General features: G+C 55.2%; 1 long non-coding RNA gene across 1 annotated transcript; it reads right to left on the minus strand.

Annotated features, from left to right (window-relative positions):
- Positions 1–1,688: 1,688 nt before the first annotated feature.
- On the minus strand, positions 1,689–3,767 carry LOC138922508 (uncharacterized). Its single transcript, XR_011435595.1, has 2 exons — positions 2,666–3,767; positions 1,689–1,890 (listed from the first exon to the last, which is right to left on the minus strand). It is a non-coding gene; the product is annotated as an uncharacterized lncRNA (long non-coding RNA).
- Between the last annotated feature and the right edge of the window lie 1,134 nt (positions 3,768–4,901).

A 4,901-nucleotide genomic window follows, 5' to 3' on the forward strand; every position in this document is an offset into this window, starting at 1 on the left:
CTCTGCCATTGAATTTTTTTTTTAAAGATTTTATTTTTTCCTTTTTCTCCCCAAAGCCCCCCGGTACATAGTTGTGTATTCTTCGTTGTGGGTTCTTCTAGTTGTGGCATGTGGGACGCTGCCTCAGCGTGGTCTGATGAACAGTGCCATGTCCGCGCCCAGGATTCGAACCCACGAAACACTGGGCCGCCTGCAGCGGAGCGCGCGAACTTAACCACTCGGCCACGGGGCCAGCCCCCTCTGCCATTGAATTTTGACTGTGCGAATGTGACTTGCCGCTGTAGGGCTGCGTGGATCTCTCAGGCATCCTGCTGTGCCATGCGGGGGGGAATCCTTGGTGGGTGGGTCGATAGATGTCCCTTTGGTTGTCCCCTGGAGGGGAGAGACAGAGGGGACGACTCAATCCACCACGAACGCTGATGTCGCTCCGATAAACCTGTAGCGGTGATTCTAGTTTATGGCCCGTGTCCTGAAAAGAACTTCCCGAAGGGCCAGCCCGGCGGCACAGCAGTTAAGTTCGCACGTTCCGTTTTGTCGGCCAGGGGTTCGCCGGTTCGGATCCGGGGTGCGGACGTGGCGCCGCTTGGTGAGCCATGCTGTGGTCGGCGTCCCGCCTATCAACGGGAGGAGGATGGGCACGGATGTTAGCTCGGGACCACTCTCCCGGGGCAAAAAGAGGAGAATTGGCAGCAGGTGTCAGCTCGGGGCTCGTCTTCCTCGAAAAATAAATTAATTAAATAAATTGAAACAACTTCCCAAACCTCTCTGATAACTTGAAGCTTTGAAGTTTTGCGAGGTGAAATCAGGTGATAAAAAAGTCCACGGACGGGGGCAGCCCCGTGGCCGAGTGGTTAAGTTCACACGCTCCCCTTCGGCGGCCCAGGGTTTTGCCCGTTCAGATCCCGGGCACGGACACGGCACCGCTCGTCGGGCCGTGTGGAGGCGGCGTCCCGCATGCCACCACTAGAACGGCCCTCAACTAAGATAGACAACTATGTCATGGGGGGGATTTGGGGAGAAAAATCGGGAGGGGGGGAAAAAAACAAAAACGGAAGATTGGCAAGAGTCGTTAGCTCGGGTGCCAAACTTAAGACAAAAACAATTTCCCTGACGATGTAGATCATTTCCGAGTAAGATAGAACCTGAGACGTGAGTGGCTAAATAGAAGTTTATCTACTTTGGGTTTGTGAGGATACGGAAACGAAAAGACGTTTGGGTCTATCGAGGAACACGTCTCGTGCTTTATTAAAAGCTTTGACAGGGGACGGCGGCCCGGCGGCATAGTGGTTAAGCTCCTGCACTCAGCTTCGGCAGCCTGGGGTCCTCGGGTTCAGATCCCGGGCGTGGACCTCCACCGCTCCTCACACCGGGCTGTGGTGGCATCCCGTCCGCAAGATCAAGGAAGTGGGGCGCAGGTGTTACCTCGGGCCCGCTCTCCCTCAAGCAGAAAGAAGAGGAAGATTGGCAACAGGCGTCAGCTCTGTGAGGGCCGATCTTCCTCACCCAAACACTAAAGTGAGATGAAATCAAATAAAGCGAAGGAAGAGATAAACCTATGAAATCCCATGTTTCTAAAAGTGGCCAAGTGTTTAGAAATTGGCCAAGCGACAGACTGCTCATGGGAAGGACAGTTCCTAATTGCTGACTTCTTAGTTTTCACCAAAATTAAGGTTCGTGAGGGTTAAAAATTCTACTTAACGAATGCGATGAAAGCCACTAGGCCGGCCCAGTGGCGCGCTGGTTAAGTGTGCCTGTTCCACTTCGCCGGCCCGGGGTTCGCCGGTTCGGATCCCGGGGGTGGACGTGGCACCGCTGGGCGAGCCACGTGGTGGTAGGCGTCCCACATATGAAGTAGAGGAAGATGGGCACGGAGGTTAGCTCAGGGCCAGCCTTCCTCGGCAAAAAGAGGAGGATTGGCAGCAGTTAGCTCAGGGCTCATCGTCCTCAAAACAAAACAACACAAAACAAAACAAAAAGCCACTAAAAGTGAATATGGGAAACATCTTTGTGTTCAAGGAAAGTGAGATGGCTGCCTTCAGGCAAGAGGGCCTAAAAAGTAAAGATCGTTTTGTCTGTGAAAAGGTGATCACGGGGAAAAAAATCTGAGAAAAAGGTCTGTTCGTGGTCAAGTGGCCTAAAATTGGAACGAGTGGACAGATAGAAATGGCGAGCGATAGGATCTATTGGAGTCTATGAGGAAGCCATTGGGTGTCGGCCTAATTCGGCCTGACAGTGTTTTTCCAAAAGGGCCTGACGTGGCCGTCGAGCACGCATCGCATCGTAGATCTGCTTTAAACATTTCCTACGGCAAGAACCAATGCCCTTAAGGGAAAGGAGCAGCTTCCCCGTGCTCGGGCCTTTCCTTAAGGAGAGGCATCTTTCCTTAGGCTAGGAACGGATGGTTGCGCTCACCTTTGACCATCCGGCTCACCTGTGACCACCCAGGCCCAGACAACAGACCTGCCACCCAGCAGTGTCTGTCGATCGCTGTGCTGACAGAGCAGTGTCGCGACTATCGTCCAAGGGACCTTTCGATCCTATGTGAAACGTCCTCTCTGGGGGTCTAGAAGCACTCTGTACACCCCACTTCCCGGGCGCCCTTTCTTCCTTCAGGAAGAAAGGCCCCGGGCCACAGTCCTTACATCTTAGGTCAGAATAAACTCACCCCGATTTTCACGGATAGATTGGTTCCGGATTATTTCCATCGACAGAATGGAATCAAGTCAATGAGTTTCAAGATCGGAGGGAAGCTGATGCAAAATCAGAATTGGTTTTTCTCGCTCTCGAAAGGATACTTTTCTCTAACTTCTAGTCTCCTCCTGATAAAGACATTGGAAAAGGTTTCTCTTGACCTCTGAGGGAATCGACACCAAAGACAGAGATCCTCCATTTTGTCAGAATGATTTCCTAGGCCTCTAACGGAGGAGGCCTCCCTCGGACGGGAGCTCAGCTTTTGTTTTGCAACAGTTTTCCTCTCTCTGCTTGCCTTTAACATCTCCTTTCCCGTTCTTCTTTTTTGGAAGGGAAATACGTGCACCGCTGGGGGGGGGGGGGAAGAATTTTCTAAATGACCAAAGAAGATCTACGACTGTTGTTATTTTGGTTTCACGGAGCAGTTCCACGTCCACATTTACCCCATTTTAAACACCCACACACACTCACAGCACGGCGCTGTGAGGATGTCCCGGGGAACTCGATTTGTGGAGGGAATGGCTGTGAGGTCTCTGCCCCCAACCCGCACCATTTGGGTGCTTCTGCTTGTTGATGAGGACGGGAAGCCCTGCTGAAATCCATATTCTTATCACCACACGTGAATCTGCACCCATGCTCCCCCCGTGTGTCGTCTTTGGGCTTTGCTGTGGCCCCGTGCGGAGGGAGACCCGTTTTGTCTTGTAAACTTTTCAGCGGCCAAGCGGCTCGGTCCTTTCCTCTACGACTTGTGGGCTCTGTCTGTCCGTCTGCCTTAGAAAGACCCTCTGGGCCGGAAGTGACAGGCTGCACACAATTCCTGACAGACTGCGGACAATTCCTCCGTCGTCACGGTCCTTCTCTGATGACGTGCATGGTTTCGGTTTGACAGCGACCCCCACCCCCCACCCCGCCCTGATTTTCTAAGTCCTCCCGGGACCCGGGAAGTGCTCGGGCCGCTCCGGGAATCGGGGGCCGGCAGCCCCGGCCTGCCCCGTGGCATCTCCGGGGACTTTTCCACCCTCTGTCCGCGTCAGCCAGCCGGCAGCCCCGGCCCGGCCCAGGAGTCACGTGGGGAGTCTGTCCCCTTCCTGGCAAGCCCACCCACCCCACCCCCCTCCCCGCCGATTTTCCAAGACCTCCTTCTGCGCCCAGGGTTGCCCTGTGCTGCCTGGGAGCTCCGAGGTGGACACCCTGGGGCCTGGCGTGGTGACCTCCCGGCCGCCCCAAGCGGGCCCAGAGAGAAAGAGAGAGAGAGACAGAGTCAGAGACAGAGAGACAGAGAGACAGAGACAGAGGTAGACAGAGAGAGACCTGACCCGGCGGTGGGCTCAGGCTGTGCACTCTCGCTGGCCGGTGACCCGGTTCCCTCCCGCTGACCCCTCCGCGCCGGTTGTTGGGCGCCATCTGGCGGCCGCTTTTACAGAGTGGCCCTCCTCCGGAGCCCCGGCGACATGAGCAAGGGATGGGACTTGCAGGACGTCTGTGTGGTTTCCAGTGTGGGTCTGTGTGGAACAGAGCTGCTAAGAACATTCATGCCCCGGATTCTGTGTGAATGAACAGGAACGTGGCCGCAGCCCCCACCCCGCCCCCCGCCCCAGCCCCCGGGAGTGGCGGGAGTGGGGCCCTCCAGACCACCCTCGGGTTGGATGCCTCCCTCCCTGGAAGGACTCACGGGACTCCACAAAAGCTGACTTCCTGGAGGTCCAGCGGAGACCCCCAAGGCCCAAGGCCCCCCACCACCACCACCACAGATCACTGTGGAAGCCTTAACGACCCAAGGCTCCAGCTACATACAGACGCTCTTAGGAGGCAAGATACACCAAGGGCTTATGTAGGTTGCCACTTTCGGTGGTTGTTTCCGCGGCGTGTGAGTTTTGGAACCCGCCACGCCATTTTTCACAGAGGCCATACCGTTTCCCTTCACCACCAGTGAGGCGTGAGTGACTGACTTGGCTTCTCCGCGACCTCACTAGCAGTTTGATCCTGTTCCTGTATTTGGAAGAAGCCAGTCTCACCCATGTGTCCCCACAATGTCTCCCTCTAATTTTCTCACTTGCTTTTCCAGGGAACAGCTCACATCTTTTCATGCGCTCATTGGTCATCCATGCGTACCTCCTCCTCCCCAGGTGAAAGTGCCTGCTCTGTCTATTGGCCTTCCATTGTATTTGTATTTTTCAGTGTTGATTTCCCCCGGGTCTCCACTCCATTGT

This window comes from Equus caballus, unplaced genomic scaffold (assembly GCF_041296265.1).
Source record: "Equus caballus isolate H_3958 breed thoroughbred unplaced genomic scaffold, TB-T2T haplotype2-0000942, whole genome shotgun sequence".
Classification (NCBI taxonomy): domain Eukaryota; kingdom Metazoa; phylum Chordata; class Mammalia; order Perissodactyla; family Equidae; genus Equus; species Equus caballus.